This window comes from Argopecten irradians, chromosome 16, assembly GCF_041381155.1.
Source record: "Argopecten irradians isolate NY chromosome 16, Ai_NY, whole genome shotgun sequence".
Classification (NCBI taxonomy): Eukaryota; Metazoa; Mollusca; class Bivalvia; order Pectinida; family Pectinidae; genus Argopecten; species Argopecten irradians.
The window spans coordinates 22945035-22967607 of NC_091149.1; the positions used below are offsets into that span (position 1 = coordinate 22945035).

The 22573-nt window shown below is 37.7% G+C and overlaps 1 pseudogene; it reads left to right on the forward strand.

The window, feature by feature from the left end:
- The first annotated feature begins 6093 nt into the window (after positions 1-6093).
- LOC138310733 (monocarboxylate transporter 12-like) overlaps positions 6094-22573 on the forward strand; it is a 32223-nt pseudogene continuing 15743 nt past the window's right edge.

Consider the following 22573-nt stretch of genomic DNA (forward strand, 5'->3'; position numbering starts at 1 on the left):
CGGTTAAAAGATCCGGGATAAGGTTATTCTTAATATTGGTGTAAATGCAGATGGAAATTGTGTTGTTAATCTTTATTTACAAATGCTTAATTAAAATGATTCTCATCTTGCGTTTAGATAGTGTAATCGTATTAGCGCATGGTTATATCAAATATATCTGTGATGGTTTTTTTTTGAGAACTGCAAACTTTAATGTCATTTTGCCCTCGGTGAAGATAGGGTTTATTCCTTTGAATCTGTTTTCCATGTAATAATGAATCGCTTTTATTGAAAATGAAAATTGGTTCTATATAATCACCTCCTAAATGTGGCATCGACTGTGCTATTATCTTCTTACTTCAGAATCGATTTTACATGAAACGAACTATTTCCTGGAATTCGCTGGTGTAATTTAACAAAGTTCGGCCCCAAATTTGACGTTTTACGACGGTAAACTCGTCAGTTTATGTAGGAATAACTGTGGTAGACATGACAGTACCCATGTTTAAAGACATTAACTGAACGTAAAAGTGCGAAACCGTAATATGCAGTAATAATTTTTTTTTATTAAGAACGCTAACAAATATTGGACATACGTCGGAAAGAAACTAAAAATTATCATTTAAATACAGATTTTAATGTCAGAGACAGGTTGAATAAAACATGGATATTACTTAAATGAAGATATTATAAAAGGTGATCTGATTTCTGCTGAAACATTGCAGTATAATTAGTTACTGTTTCTGAAGAGTGTTTCTCAGTTATACATATTAAGACCATTGAATCGTAAATGTATTTACATTTTATTGTCTAAAGAAACGACAAAAGAATCGAGCAAAAGTCTCCTGACATACAATTACACACATAAGACACAATATACCTAGATAGTATTGTTATACATAAAATACAAAACTTAATACTTTTTTTCATAAAATCATGATTTTTTTGGACGAAATGCAGGTATAAATAGCGTTGGCACTGGCAGTCATTGTCATCTTTAAAAATACTAACAGACTGAACACACCATATATAATTACCATCACCATTAAGTGTATTCTGTTATATACTTATTTGTTTGTTTGTTTGATTTATTAACGTCCTATTAACAGCTATGGTCATGTAAGGACGGCCTCCCATGGATGCGGTGTGTTGCGTGTATGTTGTGCGAGGTGAGTGTACTGGGAGACTGCGGTATGTTCGTGTTGTGTCTTCTTGTATAGTGGAACTGTTGCCCTTTTTATAGTGCTATATCACTGAAGCATGCCGCCGAAGACACCAAGCAACACACCCCACCCGGTCACATTATACTGACAACGGGCGAACCAGTCGTCCCACTCCCTGTATGCTGAACGCTAAGCAGGAGCAGAAACTCCCACTTTTATAGACTTTGCTTTGTGTGTCTCGGCCAGGGGACAGAACCCAGAGCCTTCCTCACAGGGGCGAACGCTCAACTCAAGGCCAAAAGTGAGGCGGTGCCAAGGGAGGCATTAGGAAAGATAAAGTCAGTTAGGAAGAAGAGAAAAGATAAGATCCTAAATTTAGTCGCCTTTTACGATCATGCAATAGGGGCAGCAGGTACAATTCTAACGCCCTACCTGCAGGGCAACTGTTATACTCTGAACTACCACATCGCATTAATTCTTAATTGCGTACACGACATACACGTGAAATTCCTTTCGAACAGGAAGTACAATGTCTGTAAAAAGGACGTCACTCTAAAAACCAAGCAGTATACGCAGTTGATTCCACTCTCGTGTATCCTGTTTGTAGCGTGTATGTAGTGTATGCAGTTTAGTTTTCACTGTTCAACATGGAGGACCATAAATATGTAGCTCTGTATATGCAGTAGTGATGAATTTTGGATATAAATTTGAAGTGATTTGGTAAAAATCTTTCCCCATGCAGCACAGACCTTAGAGCGAAGTTTAGAAGAAAAAACAACAAAAATATTCCCCAATGTCTTGGGATATATACACAAAATAGTGAAATCATCTTGCAAAAGAGTTTTTTTTTAAAGTATTCATTGGGAATTATTATCTTCTTGTTGTTGGGATGTATATTTGTTTGATTGATGCCATTTTTATGGAATATGAAGTGGTTTGGATACACAAAATATGGGAAAAGAGCATGTCAAGCATCTGTAATTTCATTTTGGCATAAAATTCAGCATTTGTCTCATGGGATTTAATCTTCTCTCTTCTGGATTTGTTCAAGTGAATTCTTTTCTGGCTTATGTATACAGTGGCTGTGAAAGAACTGATGAAATTTATTTTGGAATGAAGTGATGAAAATTGTATACATATATATATATGTATATCGGTATTATGAAAATAAATTTACAAATACATCACAGCAACGTTGAAAAGTACATGGGTTAATCTTTAATTCATTTCTCGGAGGATTTAATGACTAAGGATGTATTTCTGATTACATGCTAAGCTATGTTCACCGGAGTTACTACATTCACCTTCAACTGTGGAATAGTTACCTTTTCCCGTGGAATAGTTCGCAAACTATTCCACAGTAGTAGGTGATAATAGTAGACTTTGCGCTAACTATACCTCAAGCTATAACAATAGATGACAATACAGTGGAAATCTTACCCTTGTTATTAGTGCTATATCTGATCGCCTCGAATTTGAATATTTTTTTCCACACTGTTGGAATAACGTCTTTGTCCGATATTTAGAATTGTGAATGTTACAGGGTTATTAATTGTGACGCCATGTGTTTGCTAGCGTAATGTCATACCTTAAAAAAAACGACGTGAATTTTTATCACGAAACAATGACGTAACAGTAGATATTTACCCACAAGTATAACGATTGCATAAACATGTATTATTATCATTTATTATCCAATATATTTTCTTAGCGTCATTAATACGTTATTGACAGGGGAAATTGGCAAAATTAAATGGAGCGACTAAGGTCGATTATTCAGCAAAATCGATATCGTTCAAAGTTTGAAGAAAGCATGAAAGTTTGCATATGGTTTCTTTGGGACACAAGGTTTCAGGAGAAAATGGACACCTCGACTACTTAGAAAGAAATATGGATACAACTTTAATCTAAACGACCATCTTGGATTTCAAAATGGTGTTCATTTTGAAATTAAATTAAGAATCAAATTACTTATTAATTAAATACTACAAAAGTATAAATCCTCTAATAGGTGTTAATTAACTTAAAGTCAGCTTAACCAATTCGATGTATAACACACATATATAGCTCGCAAACTTGGCGGCCATCTTAAAATACAAAATGGCTGTCTTTCTTTATGAAGTTAATCACTACCAGAATGTTCAATAATATGGGTGTATCCGTTTAAAGTTTGTTTACAACTAGTATATAACGTAAGATTTGAGTAGAGAAAGGTGTTTTTGGCGGCCATTTAATGACCCGGCATGTTGATACCAGTGCTGCGTATAAAAGTTGCTACGTTTCGTATGGTTAAGGGGTTATCTTTGTAACAAATCTCATCCTATTTTGGAATAAACGCGATCGGCTATCAACTCGCCTCCATTTGGTAAGAACCGGCAGTTAAACTGCAGTAACATTGTACGTAAACTGAATTAGAATAAGACCGTGCGCTGTCAATGATTCTACTCCTTGTAACTTCCGGAATGGTTTAAGACAGAAACATCCAGCAAAGAAAGCATATTACTCTATAACTATCGTGTGTGTTTAATTGTATAGACTATTCAGGTATTGTCATTTTATAGCTATAACATATAGTATATAAACTGTACTGAACAAATGAAAATCCTCCAACTTTCGTTATGGCTCCAGGCCTACAAAACGTCCGGCAGTATTACCCCATTTTAGTGTCCACAGACAAAGTTGTGTTTACAGTTTTTCTCGATAATGTATTCGTGATGTCATGCTGAGGATATATTTAGCAGTTTATGAAATACATGTATATCAAGTATCGGTGATTTTTGCTCTGAGAATTTATCACGAAGTTTTAGGAATCTTTGTTTGTTTGTTTTGATTATTTAACGTTCTATTAACAGCTATTGTAAGGACGGCCTCGCATGTATGCGGTTTTGCGTGTATGTAGTGCGATGTGCGTGGATCTGTTCTGGTGAGGTTTCAGTCTAGATAAAGTCTCATCTCAACATTACTAAAATGATTTAAATATTACAAGCAGCCGCAGAGCATTATCTTTCGCGTCCACAGTTAGTGTGGGAACCCAAATCCATGTATATATCAAACTCCATGTAAGAGTTATTAGTTTGGCATTGCCTTAAGATAAACTTAAAACAACATATCAATGCCAAATGAGGATGGTATTTATGTTGCAAGAAATTTAAAAATCACTCTTTATGACCAAATATATAGTCTATATGGTTTCAATATTTAGGGACATACAGTCAATTGACACAATAAAACCTAAATAATACTATGTACGTTGTATAATGTGTATCTTATGTATTGAATATAGTCGTACAGATTCATTTGTTTATTTGTTTTATTAAATTAACGCCCTATTTACAGCCAGGGTTATGTAAGGAATGCCTCCAATGCATGTGTTTTGGGAGACTACGGTACTTTGGTCCTCTTGTATAGTATATACATATACCTCTTGTCGAGTTTTAGTGCTTTATCACTGACGCATTCTGCCGAAGACACCAAGCATCACACTTCACCCGATCACATTATACTGACAACGGGCGATCCAGTCGTCCTATTCCCTGTATGCCGAGCGCTAAGCAGCGGAAGAAGATACGATCCTAAATTAAATCACCTTTTACGATCATGCAATAGTTGCGTCAGGTACCATTTTATGGAAAAAATTGAAAACATTGAAGGCAGTTTGTTTGTTTGGTTTATTAACGTCCTATTAACAGCTATGGTCATGTAAGGACGGCCTCCCATGGCAGTAGTCTACAGTGCAGTACAATGAGAACGGTCAGACCATGAAAACAAGTTGTGGTCACCGATTTCATTTCACATCTTTTCAATGTTATTTGTAATGGTGACGTCTGCAGAAACTGATGCTAAATCTTGGTCTAATGCTGGTGGAAAACCCCAATTGTCTTTCGTTGATAGATCTTCTGTCCATGGATAAGCCATTGATGGCTTCAAAAACTTCATTCAATTTGTCGGATTTATTTGGATTTTTCCTTTACAGCTTATGAAGCTTCTGCCATAGCGGACGACGTACTAAGAAATTTAATTAGTTTTAAATTGTGGTGCCTCTTTTTTTTATATTTTGATTTCTTTTTTAATCAACGCAACAGAACATTGTTGATTAAGGGGAGGCAACCTCGACATTGCGGCCTCAATGTTATTACAATTTGTTAAAGAATGTTCATACGCCAGTTGTCGGAGTTCATAGGATATATATGAACTCGCAACAGAAATGGTAAGGTTATATAGTAGCCATGCCATGCAATGATAAATATATTTTAAAGATTTACGTTTAATCTAAAATATGGAGTCTTTCATCTTTGCCACTTTTTTCCTGAACGTTTAAATATTATAGTTGAGTTAATTATCTCAGCTGTTGATAGAACATAAAAAACAATTTATATATACATCATAAATAAATGTGTTTGCGTTTTGTTTTCTTGAAATTATGGAACTATTGCAAACAAAATGAACATCAATTGTGCGGTTCCGTCATACATTGTTGAAAAATGTTTCTTTGTTGAAGAACCTTCGCGGTTTCAATTACTATGAAGATGTAAATATATTTTACTTTGGAACTTTTATATTATGATTGTTTGGAATGAAAACATTTTTGAAAAAAAATCACTAGGTCTTTAGGTGAAACGAGTGGATGTTTAGATACAATGCCATGAGTACGTTTCTTTCGCTATCAAAGAAAACAAGTTAAATTATAAACATTTTCGTCAGATTGTAAAATATTGTTTATGACAATGGTACAGAAGTAAGAGCAATTGCTAATAATTAATTTACGTATATTCCTCTCAGGGGCGAACGCTCATATCAAGGTACCAAGGGAGGCATTAGGAAACATAAGGTCAGTAAATAAGAAGAGAAAAGATATCAATAGGATCCTAAATTTAGTCGCCTTTTCACGATTATGTAATATGTAGAACAGGTACATTTCTAACGCCCTACCTGCAGTGCTCTACGATAGAGAAGCCTTCAAATTACTATTATAATAACAACGAGCAGTCATTTGATCTTGCTCCTGTAGAGTTGTGTCCAGGTTGTAACATAATTCCGGTAAGCTGATGACAAAAACGCCCATTAACAAACAGGGTGAAATACCCGGTACAGATACCAGACGAATGTTAAGCACCAGCGTAAGTAAGAAGTTGGCCGACGTGGTGTTACATATAAAGGCAGCAAGAAAACAAAAAAAAAAGATGATCTGTCGAAAATAAAAGGCCTTCCAAATACTGTAACAAAAGCACGAAAAAGGAGTATGACGAATGTTAATTCAAATGTGATCCAAATGTTACGGATGTAACCTACATCTTGTTTCTTGTTGTCACCCCCTGTTACTATCATAACAGTATGACGTCGATTCAGACTCTCGGTAAGTACTGCTTTATTTGAATTGTTTATGATGTAAAATGGCGTTGTTCGCAAATTCTATAAATAGAGGTTCCCCAACAAGTGACTGCTGTTTATTATGTTTATCAAACTCGAGTTAGTTAATTTTCAAATTTTGAAAAGACACGAGCTTGAGCTTGCCTAACCCTAACCCTAAGTACTAAACAGTAAATACAATGCTATTTAAAAGAAAATGCGCTATGAAAAGTAGCCTGAAGTTGAGAGCCAATCGGAATCAAGAGATCTTTGAGTTGACCAATCAGAGGTGCCGTCGGTGTTAACACACTGGAGTGTGTAACATTAATGATAACCAACTGCTATAGAATATACCACATGGTTTTTTCCATTGTGAAACATGCATAGTTATGAGATAAACCAATTTAAAACACAACAGCAATATTATAACAATTGAATCGTGTTTACCTTGACGAGCGATATTATCTGTTTACCCTAATTCCCTTTGGTGCATTAAGTTCATCGTTCTAGACAGATCATTTAAGAATTGTCTCCAATGTGTTCAAGTGAATGTGGAAGTATCTTGAGGCTGCGGTATATTGTGTTGTGTCTCCTTGCAATAGCGAAACTTTAAAACTATTATAAATATAATATGGGCCTTATCGGTCATCAGATTATATTATTGGTTCCAAAACATGGTCACAGTATACAAACGTGGCTAACAAGGAACCCTTTGCTGAAACTGTAACTTTCCGATATATTTTATGACTTTCAAAAGTAGGTCAATTTCATTCATTTGACTTGTTAGCCCTTCATCCTGGTATGCTACAGTCCTAATGTAGGTAGTCTAGGCCACTTAGTTATTGAGAAAAATTATACAGAGTGCTGATGAAAACGCAACACATTGAATATTTTTTCAATTAAATTTACAATAATGATTCGCATGACTGAACTTGCTCTTGGGCTGTGAAGCGGTCGATTGTTGAAAAAGTAGCTATATGCACGTGCACTCGGTATTGCATCCTCGATACTCCAGGGGTTCCGATCACTTACGATCTCTACACCCCTGGACTATCTCATCGTAAAACTGGAGGCAACAGAACAGAACAGGTAATTTAGTCCTTTGATGTACATCAAAAGAGCCGTATAACGGTACACTGTGGTTGACTATGTGGCTTTGAAGTTGGGAGTCGCTCTCTCTGTAGTCTTCAAAGGAAATCTTTGCTGGTCTGTGATTGGTCAAATATTTTCAGCTGAGCTGCCTTCAATTTCACTATGAGATAGTCCAGGGGTGTAGAGATCGTAAGTGATCGGAACCCCTGGAGTATAGAGGATGTCGGTATTGATGCGCGCTTGGTCTAACCATAACACGTCTACAGTCCTTGTGGATTTAGAAAACGCCGTTAAGTTTGGAAAATGATGCCACGACTTACGGATACCCAGCGTCACGAAGTTAGTGGTATGTTGGCAGGCGGACTTCCGCGGCGTGAATTTGGGATATTCGCCTTCTACAATTGTGAGACTTCATCAGCAGTATGTTCAAACGGGTTCTCTGAATGATAGACCACACCCTGGGAGGCAACGAGTGACGTCAGATTGACAGGACGTTACATCCAGGTCACCCATTTCCGTGACAGCATTCAAACTGCCTCCCAAACGGCCAGAACAACGATAGGTATCAATAGAAGACGAGTTTCGGTTTCTAATGTCCGCCGACGTTTATGTAGCACCGGTTTGAATGCCTGTAGACCCTTCCGTGGGAACATGTTGACACAACGCTTACGTCAAAATCGCATGATGTGGACCTGGAGACATCGACGTTGGCTCATGTGCCTATGGTGAGGCGTACTGTTCACGGATAAATCCTGCTTCCATCTCTGTAATAGTGGCGGTAGAAAACGCGTGTGGAGATGACAGGGAGAGCGTTACGTCGATATGTGCGTCTGCGAATGTGACTGTTGGGGCGGTGGCAGTGTCATGGTGCGGGAGGGATATCTTTCGGTCGAAAGGACGCCCCTTGTTATCGTGGACAGTAATCTGACGGCATGGCTTTACATCGACAAAGTCCTGCATACTACCGTTGTACCATTCTTTCGTAATCATTCCCACGTCGACATTCTACAGCAAGACAATGCTCGTGCACTCCGCAAGGTAGACCGCAAACTTTAATCAACAGAACATTCAAACACTGCCCTGGCCAGCCTTCTTACCTGCCCTCAGTCCGATTGAACACTTGTGGGACCAGTTAGGTCAAGCTGTGAATGACGTCAGCCACAACCGCAAAATCGACGTGAACTTGAAATTTCCCTTCAGGAGGAGTGGAGAGACATTCAGCCAGTTAGAATTCAGCGTCTGGTTTGGTCCATGCCACGTAGGTGTCGTGCTTGTGTGGATGCAAATGGTGGCCATATCAGATATTGAAAGTGTGAAAATGAATTTGGGGGTAGCGTTGAAACGTTTGTCTCATCTCAATCTTTGACTAACTCACTGGTAGTAAACGACTCTCGAAATACATACCTTTGTAATGAAATAAAGGTTTCTGTAAAAGTTTTGTTACCATTAAATTTTGCATATTATAACAGTGTTGCGTTTTCATCAGCGCTCAGTATATTTAAATATTTTAGTCTTTTTGACTTCAGTGACCTTAAATGAAGCTAAGGCAATATATGTAAATAAGTCCTCCATCCAAGCATTTTCCAGACGCAATATCAAGTTTCTATGCCTCTTTGACCAGATGACCCAGACTACATGAATCCGACATGTTGAACTAACGCGGTTTAATACGGTTGTGGAGTTAAGTTGTTGCTGTAGCGGAATATATAATTCCATAGATAGTTTTTCTTTAAAATTTTACTGAAGAAAAACCATGTCTTCTCCTGTTTTAACAACAGTACTTTATAACATAGTAATGCTATGTTGACGCCCCGTATGAGTATACAATTTATGCAATTACTGATTTGTGTCCGCACCCATTTATTAAAGGTTATCAAACCTACAGTTGGTAGTAGACTAAAGGTTACACATTGTGCACACGGTGTGAACTACGAGTGGACACGGAGTGCACGAGGTTTAGACTACAGGTGGACACGGAGTGCACGAGGTTTAGACTACAGGTAGACACGGAGTGCACAAGATTTAGACTACAGGTAGACACGGAGTGCACTACGTGTGAACACGGTGTCCACTACAGGTGGACATTGTGTCCAGGTAAAATATCCACTACATCCAGACCACAGACAGACTAGATGATGTGCCACAGAAATATGAGAAAATATGTATTGATTCTGCAGTCTATATGGACTTTGACAGATAGAAATAGTTATTGCGATCAGAAACATAATATTTATTGCAACATAAAAATTGCCGTTAATTACTGGAAATCATTCGTAGTGTAATGTTTATTTGAATAGATACATATAAAGTAAAATGTATCAATATATATTATCATACAATTTAATTTATAAATAAGGACGTTAATTATAGAATTTTAAAAGCAAATTTACTGCGTTGCAAATTAACTGCGTACGGTAAACCACATACTGGTTATGTCTCATCAATGGATAGTTCCCAGTAAAAACTATTTTTCTTAGCTAGTGATAAGTAGTTTAAAGAGGAAATTCTTTTTCGTACGCATAAAGTGATGAACCTTGCTTGGAGTAAGATTTTTAGTATAAGCAAATTGTCGCCAAAGAGATATTTTGATCGGCAAATTATTTTGATTAAAAAGAATATATTGATGGACATAATAAAAGCAAGGACATATAAACATAAACAAATTAAATTCTTCATAAAATGTTTAACTATGTTTGTATGGAATATAGTTTTCTAAACGGCAAGGTGCGCGAAATAGTTTGTATAATACGTATACGTTTGCTACATGGAACCTGGCGCGTTGCAAAGCATTGGAAAAATGAGAAATCGTCCATAGACGTTAAAAATCGACATTAGAAATTACACTTTATATACACTCAACCGATTGAGGAACCTGTAAGCACTGGCTTAAGAAAGCAAAAAATTATTATCGGGCATGTGGCTGCTCGTGAGCTTCAACACTGTTCAAAGGACCGATCGCTAAAATGTAGGTCACATGTCTGATAACAAATCAAACAGACAGAATCAAAATAAATCCAACTTCTACCCATTTAAACTGTAGATTCATAGTTGTTGATTAGATTCTGCAGAAATATATATAATATGTATATATGTTTCTGGATTCTGAATTTGTCATAATAATTTTAATTCTAGAAACCTTGATAATTTGACAATATCCTATTCTGACCTTCTTTTACAAACCGCGTGAGTTATATGATAACAATATATATATTAATGCATGATCCATACATGTAGTATATTGTTTACTTAAATTTGCCTGCTCGAAAGAAAAACCCCTAGGCTAGGACTGCAGTTGCCATGTCACTTGGACTTCATACTGTTCCATCAACCACACGGGTATGATAATCTAAATTACCTAACATTGGTCAGAGTGGGACCAGGGGCCTTCTTTGGGCACCCTTCTATATGTTCAGTCAAGTGTATCACAGACTAACAACACCTGTATACATGTAGTACCTTATTCCAACCCCAGGAGGTCCATTTATAGCATGCTGTACCTCGGTGGCAGCCTCTCTACAGACATACATTTTGTACTCATCACACAAATACGTACAGTTATACAACAATGCTAGTCAATAGGGATATGTGTTTTAACTGGTAGTGCATTTTAATTTATTTGATAATGAAGCTTTATATATTAAAATTAAAAATAATCTAAATACCAAGTGTATAGTTAACTAAAACATTTATTTCAAGGTTATTGGAATATCATATTTCATCCAATATCTTTTCTTTAATTTAATTTTTTTTTACATATCAGAAACCTGATTATCATGACTATGTATATAAAATACCATATTACAATGTTGAATAAGTACCTAATCTACATTAATTTTGATTATAATATATACATGTATTATTGGTAAATTCAAGGTTGTGACAGACATGCATGCTTTTACGCATTGTACAGCTACCGTCAGGTCCACTTCACATCTGCCTGTCATGACAATAATTGAGGTGTATTCTATATTTTTGCCAGCTAGTTTTTACCTCGTCCCTCATCCCAATCTACACCCCCCCCCCCCCCCCCCCCGGAACCGGTGTACATGTTTACTCAGGCTCTACAACAAGCATGTACATCTAATAAGAATGGTACTTATGTGTTTCAAACTCATGAACCTATATGATTTTTAAACGGTAAAGTATATTTGTTTGTCTTAACAAACTTCCATAGAAACAATTCTAAAATCACATCTTATACAAAGATACTGCCCCCATTCTCAGAAAGCCGTGCAAACACAGAAGGTTACGATTCTGCCCTCTGGCCATCTATCGATGGTCACCTTGAGGCACCTGTATAGCTGGATACTGTGGCTTACTGTATGTTTGACAAGTTATAATTATTGGACCATGACGCAATATACGATCACGATAACTTGCGGGGTTGGGATCATAAACTTATTGTGTGTACCGGTAATTAAGAATCAAAACAAGCTGAATTGGGTACTTGTACACTGTAGGTAGACTAGCCACCAATTAGTGGAGGACGTCATATAGTTTGAAGTGGATTTAATTCTGCATGATCTTTTAAAGACGTTCAGTTTTTAATAAAGAATATGTATTAGCTGTTTTTACGTACAATACTTTTAGAACTTGAAATAGCAAGAAAAATTTTAAAAGTGTATATATTTTAATACGTACAGGGTATACTGATTGATAGGCACCAAATCTTTTTGTTTAAACTTACCCGGTATGAAATAGCGGTAAAGTATATTTGTTTGTGTTAACAACTTCCAAGAAATCAATACAAAGATACTGCCCATTCTCAGAAAACAGAAGGTTACGATCTATTTTTTGTACAATACTTTATTGAAATATATTATAAAAGTGTATATATTTTAATGAAAGACGATCTACAAGGGTATCGCTAGACAACTGATTGATAGGCACCAAATCTTTTTGTTTAAAGGCTATGTATTACCCGGTATATGATTGTATTACTGATAGCTTATTATAAAAGAAAAGGTGTCTCAAAAGCACATTAGGATTGGTTTTTGATGCAATTTCAAAGTTGTTTTTGACTTGTGAAAATGCCTGATGTAAATGATATATATATATATATTTAATGCAATTTACCCATAAAACATTTACTTTTGAAAACGTAATATAGACAATTGAAGATAAGAAATGGAAACTACTGATATAAAATCAAATAGACATATACTTAATGAATATAAATCAATCTTCATTACTTTTGCAGTGAAAAGGTTTTATTCACGTATACTAAAAAATATTGTATTATATAGTTATATATAATGTACATTAAATTGTAGATGTTGTAATTAAAAAAAATAAACACTTAAAAATTATAATTATGTATTATTTCAAATTGAAGAACTTATTCTTCCCCGATCCTAACTGTAACACATCACCTTGTCTGTCTAGGTCTCAATGTACCTGGACACGATGTCCACCTGTAGTGGACACCGTGTTCACACGTAGTGCACTCCGTGTCTACCTGTAGTCTAAATCTTGTGCACTCCGTGTCTACCTGTAGTCTAAACCTTGTGCACTCCGTGTCTACCTGTAGTCTAAACCTCGTGCACTCCGTGTCTACCTGTAGTCTAAACCTCGTGCACTCCGTGTCTACCTGTAGTCTAAACGTAGTGCACTCCGTGTGCACAAGGGTGTAACCTTTAGTCTACTACCAACTGTAAATTGCCATAACATTGCTGTAAGTAAAGATTAAGTATGCTGTGTCTTGTAGAGACACCTGTCGAGGATAATGATGGCGATGCTCAGCCTCCTGACAATTGGTGGGGATGGGTGATTGTTGTCATCCTTTTCTTCAGCTGTTTATTAGTGGACGGAATCAATGGAATATTTGGGCTATTTTATCGAGAATTCCTATTAGAGTTTGGTGAGGGTAAAGCGAAAACACAAACCATCAACTCTGTGATGTATGGGACCTTTTTAATTATGTGTAAGTATACTGTATTTATCTAATATTTACTGCATATTTTGTGGACTCTAGTTAAGTTGACCATAATAAGAAGCTTTTATTTCTATTAGTATTTACTTTCTGTATGCATTTGTGCATGTGTGTGGTTGGTTACTGCTCTACTGACAACTTGTCTTCGAAACACTTTTTATGCGATATATTTGGTTGTTAACCTCCATTTAACTGTAAATAGTTATCTATTTGTTAACTATTTACCACTTGCTACAATGATTCATCTGTACCTATCATATATCATAAGACTCTTTCATATGTGGATATGAAGGATAGGGATATTCTACCCGAGGGTCACAAAATGTAGTAAAACCCGAGGGCTTGGCAATAGAGTCCAATAGAGGATCTGACAACATCACATAAGGTTTGTTTGTTTGATTCAATTAACGTCCTATTAACAGCTAGGGTTATGTAAAAACGGCCTCCTATGTATGCTGTGTATTGCGTGCTGGGTCATGTAACGACGGCATTCCGTATATGCGGTGTATTGCATGTATGTTGTGCGAGGTGCGTGTTTTGGGAGACTGCGGTATTTTCATGTTGTGTCTTCTTGTATAGTGGAACTGTTGCCCCCTTTATAGTGCTACATCTTGCCCCCTTTATAGTGCTACATCTTGGAAGCATGCCGCCGAGGACACCAATCAACACACCCATCTAGGTCACATTATACGACAACGGGCGAACCAGTCGTTCCACTCCATGTACGCTGAGCGCTAAGCAAGAGCAGAAACAATCTGATTGAAATACAGATCCTTGTAACCACTCCGTTCAATAGAGGATCTGAGAAAATCCGATTAAGGGTCATGTTCGGATGACCTTTATACCACGTGTAATTCTGATCAAATGCATTTTCTGCAGGTTGCTCTGTCAATGGACAACGCCATTTCGCCCCAACATACAAATGCGATTAGCTTTATTGTGCTCTTTGGGCGAGACGACTACGTACACGGAAATTATTCTGAAAGATTTTCAAACTATTTCGTCCCCAGAAATTCACTGTCAAAATTTTGCCAGACAATTTGATTGCCATTTACAAAGGTCACCTGGACATGACCCCTAATGGGATTTCTCAGATCCTCTTATCTAACGTAGTGATAATAAGGATCTGTATTTTAATCAGATTGGAGCAGAAACTACCATTTTTGTAGACTTTGGTGCGTCTCGGGCAGGGGACAGAACCCAGAGCCTTCCTCACAGGCGTTATCGCTCAACTCAAGGCCAAAAGTGAGGCGGTGTCAAGGAGTCATTAGGAAATTAAGTCAGTTAGGAAGATGAGAAAAATTAAGATGCTAAATTTAGTCGCCTTTTACGATCATGCAATAGGGGCAGCAGGTACAATTCACCAGAAAAAATTGTCCAATGCATTAATTAGGATTAAAAAAAAGACTAAATCGCCAATGCTACTGTTCAAAGGTTGCTCAAATATCAAGGATAACATCGGTTTTTACCGCATTTTTGAACATTTTTCAAAAATGCGTCTTTTATGAAAATAGTTGCTAAGATAACCTAGATTTGTTTGTTAAGCTGTTTGGTAATCAAAATATGAATTGTATGATTGTAGGCTTTTTGGAAATGAAATCATGGATCGACTTCTTCTAAAACGGCTGACGAAAATTCAATTAAATTTTGAAAAAACCGTCCGCATCCCGCACGGGGCTGTGGTAGGGTCCAAAAGGGGTAAAATTGACTAAAATTGCAAAAGTCTTCAATCTGATTAAAATACAGATCCTTATTTTCACTACGTTTGATAAGAGGATCTGAGAAAATACCATTAGGGGTCATGTCCAGGTGACCTTTGGAAATGGCCAATCAAATACAATTTTGACAGTGAATTTCAGGGACGAAATAGTTTGTAATGACTGTCAGATTTATTTTGGTTTACGTAGTCATCTCGCCCAAAGATCACAATAAAGCTAATTGTATAAGTATACTGGGACGAAATATCGATGGATGTGACAAGGTGCAGAAAATGTATCTTTTATGAAGACTACGTGGTACAAAGGTCATCTGGACGTGACCCCCTATGGGATGTTGTCAGATCCTCTATATAACGGAGTGGGTATGAGGATCTGCATTTTAATCAGATTGAAAAAATCTTCTTTTCCACTCACAAATGTGGTAGGAGCAAATACTCTTCATAGATAGAAAGGCCGAAAGGTCCTTTACAAATAATGTGAACTATATGATCCTGGAGTATCTCGTTTCTCCCTTGGGAAGGGAGTTTATTATATTTTATATAGGGAAACACATTTTTGAACATTATTTGGTCATACGTTACAGGAAGTTAGTCAAATGTTGTCAGAATTATCAATATAAGATTGCCATTGAAACCTATAAGCAGAATTCATGAGGTACCCACAGTGGCCTTAGAGATGGAGTCAAATGGGGTCAAATATGCTAAAACCTCTTCTGAAATTATGGAAATGGTAGAATCTGATACTTTTCATTGATGAAATGGTCCTAAGGTCCTTTACACCAAGAGGCCCAGAGGGCCTGTATCGCTCACCTGGTTTGTAATGCAAAGTACTTGTTCTATTACAGGTTCATGTGTCTTTTCTGAATTTTATCAATAATTTTCCTATTGGGCCCACCCCTCCTGCCCCGGGAGTCAGTGTTTGTTTGTTTGTTTGATTAATTAACGTCATATTAACAGCTATGGTCATGTAAGGACGGCCTCCCATTGTATGCGGTGTGTTGTGTGTATGTTGTGCGAGGTGCGTGTTTTGGGAGACTGCGGTATATTCATGTTGTGTCTTCTTGTATAGTGGAACTCTTGCCCTTTTTATAGTGCTATATCACTGAAGCATGCCGCCGAAGACACCAAGCAACACACCTCACCCGGTCACATTATACTGACAACGGGCGAACCAGTCGTCCCGCTCCCTGTATGCTGAGCGCTAAGCAGGAGCAGAAACTACCACTTTTATAGACTTTGGTATGTCTCGGCCAGGGGACAGAACCCAGAGCCTTCCTCACAAGGGCGAACGCTCAACTCAAGGCCAAAAGTGAGGCGGTGCCAAGGGAGGCATTAGGAAAGATAAAGTCGGTTAGGAAGAAGAGAAAAGATAAGATCCTAAATTTAGTCGCCTTTTACGATCATGCAATAGGGGCAGCAGGTACAATTCAAACGCCCTACCTGCAGGGCCAGCGGGGAGTCAGAGCCAAAGTTAATACAAGTTCTGTTCCACTTCCCCCAAGAATATTTTGTGGCCAAATTTGGATCACAATCCATGGACAAGAACTTATAGGACAAGTAGCGATTTATAGGATTTATTCTGTCCCCTCTAATTCCCCTATTTGCTCCCCGCCCCTCCTGCTCCCGGGGGTCAGAGCCAAACTTTATACAAATTCTGTTCCCCTTCTCCCAAGGATTTTTGTGGCCAAATTTGGTTACAATCCATGCAGAACTTTAGGACAAGTAGCGATTTATAGGATTAACCTCTAAATCCCCTTTTAGGCCCCGCCCCACCTGACCCTCGAGGGATTCAGAGCCAAAATTTATACAAGTTCTATTCCCCTTCCCCCAAGGATGACTGTGGCAAAATTTGGTTACAATCCATGCAGAACTTTAGGACAAGTAGCGATTTATAGGATTTACCCTAATTCCCCTATTGGGCCCGGCCATCCTGCCCCGGGGGCACCAGAGCCAAAATTTATAAAAAATCTGTTTCCCTTCCCCCAAGGATGTTTGTGGTTTATCAATGCAGAACTCTTTGGTTACAGTGATCAATCAATGCAGCATCCGAGTCCTGACTCAGAATTTTAAAAGGACCCATGAAATTTCGGGAATGGGTAGCAATGTGGATTGTTTTCACAAAAACCATGAAAAGGACCCACGAAAAATAATCGTAGATTGAACACTGGATTTATAGGATTTACCTCAAATTCCCCTATTGGACTTCGCCCCTCTTGCCCCCGGGGGTTCAGAGCCAAAATTTATACAAGTTCTGTTCCCCATCACCCAAGGATGGTTTTGGCCAATTTTGTTTACAATGCATTCAGAACTCTATGACGAGTAGCGATTTAAAGGGAATGTGGACGGACGGACGGATGGACGACGGACGCCGCGCCATGACTTAAGGCCCTTTGGGCCAGGTGAGCTAAAAATTGTGATTCGTTTGACCCTGGGGTCTCCCATTTCCCCTGGGGAGGGGGTCAAGTTTACTATAGTTTATATTGGGAAAACGCATGTATGACGATTTTGTTGATCAATTTTCATAGAAAATGAGTCAAACTTGGTTAAAATTTTAGCCTAGTCAAACTTGGTTAAAATTTTAGCCTGAAATAGCATTTTAACATCATATCTATATTTGTAATGGCCGATCCCCAGGGGGCAGAGCCAAAAAACAGTGTCAAATAGGCTAAAACTTCAAAATTCTTAAAATGGTAGAATCAAATATTTTTTTATAGATGTAAAAGTATTAAGCTGGTTTATAAAAATTGTGAATTTTATGACCCTGAGTTTGTTTGTTTGTTTGATTAATTAACGTCCTATTAACAGGTATGGTCATGTAAGGACGGCCTCACATGTATGCAGTGTTTAAGAGTGTATGTTGTGCGAGGTGCGTGTTTTGGGAGACTGCGGTATATTAATGTAGTGTCTTCTTGTATTGTGGAACTGTTGCCCTTTTTATAGTGCTATATCACTGAAGTATACCGCCGAAGACACCAAGCAACACGCCCCATCCGGTCACATTATACTGGCAACGGGCGAACCAGTCGTCCCACTCCCGTTATGCTGAGCGCTAAGCAGGAACAGAAACTACCACTTTTATAGACTTTGGTGTGTCTCGGCCAGGGGACAGTACCCAGAGCCTTCCTCACAGGGGCGAGCGCTCAACTAAAGGCCAAAAGTGAGGTGGTGTCAAGGGAGACGTTAGGAAAATAAAGTAATTTAGGAAGAAAGAAAAGATAAGATCCTAAATTTAGTCGCCTCTGACGATCATGCAATAGGGGCAGCAGGTACAATTCTAACGCCCTACCTGCAGGTCCACATCTCCTACTGGGGAGGGGGTCAAGTTTACTTTAGTTTATATAGGAAAAACACATTTATGAACGTTATTTGCTCAATTTTCATAGGAAATTAATCAAACTTGATTATAATTTTTAGCCTGAAATATAGCAGACCTAGGCAAAATAGAGTCAAAAGGACTAAAATTAATTTTTTTTTTCTGAGTTCTCAGGTTTGATGGAAGCAAATACTCGTCATAGATTAAAAAGTCAAATCTATTAAATCACTGACCGACTTCAAGGGCCGAAAAACAAGTATACCCCCTTAACGGAGGGTATAAAATGTCATCATTTATTTTTTCAAATGTCAATAAGTCGCATCAAGAATGAGTGCTTTGTTAAAAGTTTAACTAGCAAACAAAAAATAGTTAAATATGGCGGAGTTATTAAATGAATACATATCTTTTCTAAGCACCGTTGGCTGGAGTGGCAATGCAGAAAGGTGGAGCTAGAAAGGTTACTATTTGTGGAGGACTATTATCAAGTACAGGGTTATTCCTCTCCACGTTTTCGCCGAATCTTGACGTTATGATCCTACTGTACGGATTTGTTGGTGGTAAGAAATGAATATATATCATAAAATACAGATTTTTAGGTCATCTGACCCGAAGGGTCAGGATGACCTATAGTCATCATGCTTCGTCCGTCGTCGTGCGCCGTCCGCCGTTTTTTTCACATTTTGAACTTCTTCTCAAGTTCTACCGGTGCGATTTGGCTGAAACTTGCATGAAATGATCCTGACATGGTCCTGACAAAGTGTTGTTATTTTTCGGGTCGATCCGAAATCCAAGATGGCCGCCACAGCCGCCATCTTGAAAACACATTTTGAACTTCTTCTCAAGTTCTACCGGTGCGATTTGGCTGAAACTTGCATGAAATGATCCTGACATGGTCCCGACAAAGTGTTGTTATTTTTCGGGTCGATCCGAAATCCAAGATGGCCGCCACAGCCGCCATCTTGAAAACACATTTTGAACTTCTTCTCAAATTCTACCGGTGCGATTTGGCTGAGACTTGCATGAAATTATCCTGACATGGTCCCGACAAAGTGTTGTTATTTTTCGGGTCGATCAAAAATCCAAGATGGCCGCCACAGCCGCCATCTTGAAAACACATTTTAAACTTCTTCTCAAGTTCAACCGGTGCGATTTGGCTGGAACTTGCATGAAATGATCCTGACATGGTCCCAAAAAAGTATTCTTATTTTTCGGGTCGATAAAAAATCCAAGATGGCCGCCACAGCCGCCATCTTGAAAACACATTTTGAACTTCTTCTCAAGTTCAACCGGTGCGATTTGGCTGAAACTTGCATGAAATGATCCTGACATGGTCCTGAAAAAGTATTCTTATTTTTCGGGTCGATCAAAAATCCAAGATGGACGCCATCTTGAAAACACATTTTAAACTTATTCTCAAGTTCAAACGGTGCGATTTGGCTGAAACTTTGCATGAAATGAACTCCTGACATGGTCCCCGAAAAAGTAATTTTTTTTCTTTATTTTCGGCGTCGATCAAAATCCAAGATGGCCGCCACAGCCGCCATCTTGAACAACACATTTTGATAACTTCTCAAGTTTACCAGTGCGATTTGGCTGAAACTTGCATGAAATGGATCCTGACATGGTCCCAAACAATAGTGTTGTTATTTTTCGGGTCGATCCGAAATCCAAGATAGCGCCGCCACAGCCCACTATCTTGAAAATCACATTTTGAACTTCTTCCTCAAGTTCTACCGGTGCGATTTGGCTGAAACTTGCATGAAAGATCTGACATTGGTCCCAACAAAGTGTTCGTTACATCTCTGGTTGATCTCCAATCGAAGATCGCAACCATGACACTATATCTAATTAATTTCCTATATGATTATTGCCAAGGTACTCAGATGACCGTTAAGGCCCATGGGCCTCTTGTTAGTTTCGTGGTCCGCCGTAAGCCGTTCGTAAACTGTTTACATTTTGAACATTTACTCAAGTTTCCCAATTGCAATTAAGCTGACTCTTTCCTGAAATTATCCAGAGATGGTCTCAACCAAGTGCTGTTACTGTTCGAGTCAATCCGAAATCCAAATGGCCACTATTTTGAACATCTTAGCATGATCTACTTCTCCGATTAAGCTGAAACTTGCCTGAATTGATCCTAACATGCTATAAACCAAACCGCCAGTTAATAAATACATTTTCAAAACTTTTTTTCACAAAAATTCTACCAGTGTAGTGAAGCTGAAACTTGCCTGAAATGATTCTAAACTGGTCCCAACCAAGTGTTGCTGTTTTGGGTCAATCTGAAATCGAATATGGCCGCCAAAGTCGCCATTTGCACAACACATTTTGAATGTCTTCTCAAGTAATATCTGCGATTTACCTGAAGCATGAATGAAATTATCCTGTTAACGATCGTTGGGCTCTTGTTAATCCCTTAACTCCCAACTACTGATTTTTACACATTTTCAAGTAGGTGTTGGAAAAATCGCAATATCTTTGTTTCTTGAGCTATCGGGATAATCTATACATGGTGTAAAACAACAGAAAATAACCAATAACTTTTACAAGAAGAAAAAAAATCATTTGCCAACGGCTTTGTTCACTTTCAGTGAGTTGAAAAATCATGCCAACTTATTTCCAAGCATTCTAAAATTGTTGACGTCGTGTGTCAGACGGCGTAACTGCCGGAGCGGAAATTCGACATTGTATCTCGAAATAGCAACAAGTAGTAGGAATTAATACTTGTATTTCACAGTGCTTGAAGTTGGTATTGTCAATTTTATGTGTGACTACTTATATTGAAAGAAATTCACTTTTGATAGTAATTTTCTCGTAGATTAAGTACATCTAATAAGTATCTTGTGTACTACACAGTAAACTTAATCCTAATGCAAAATAAACAAAGTATATATTTACTATGCATACCAAGAAAACCAAGAAACCATTGTCAAAATACTCAAATATGTAATTCATAACATGCCGAAACAAGTTTTCTATTGACTCTACAAGTTTGATGATAACTTCGACGGAAATCGCGGCCCGGTACAATTTATAACTTTAACTTCATCGGTACAAAACAAGAAGATGTGTGATCAAGATGGTCATCGATTTTAGTTAATTTTGTCAAACTATATAAATAAAGATAATCTATTCAAATAAGATATTTATTATTATAATATGAATTTTAAAACATCGTTTGATACGTTTGACAAAGAAAAAATGTATATTGGACTCCATTTCGTGACAAAATCTGACACGGCATGTTCATGTGTTGCTTTAAATTCCAGCCATATAATCTTTTACAAGAAATGTGCAGTAACACTATATAAAACTTGCCCAATGTCTCAATAACTATATTGTTCGTCAGCATTAATAGGTGTCAATGATGACTCATCTCATTTTTGTTTGAAAGAAGACAGAGTTACATAAATAACATCAGTAGCGTGACAGCACGTTTGTTTAAATCCAATCTATCAAAACAAAGGATCAAATATCAAGACTGGTATGTGTAAAGGACACTATTGTGCTCTCAACTATGCATAAAGATTAACATTACATGATTTTAAATCCTGTACAGGGAAAACACAATTGTACGGTGGCCCGTTTGAGCCGTCGAATTACTACTTCTGTTTGAAGTAGAACTAATTAACGTCCTATTAACGGCTATGGTCATGTAAGGACGGCCTCCCATGTATGCGGTGTGTTGCGTGTATGTTGTGCGAGGTGCGTGTTTCGGGAGACTGCGGTATATTCATGTTGTGTCTTCTTGTATAGTGGAACTGTTGCCCTTTTTATAGTGCTATATCACTGGAGCATGCTGCCGAAGACACCAAGCAACACACCCCACCCGGTCACATTATACTGACAACGGGCGAACCAGTCTATCAAATGTATGTCTATGATAACGTACATATATCTTTTTACGTACTGATTATATTGACCAAGCTATCTATGAAGCTGATGTTGAGACTCGCACATTAACCCGCTCGATCTTTATCTTATACTAAAATAAAGCATCTTTATTCATGTATATATTTTTACCGATTGTT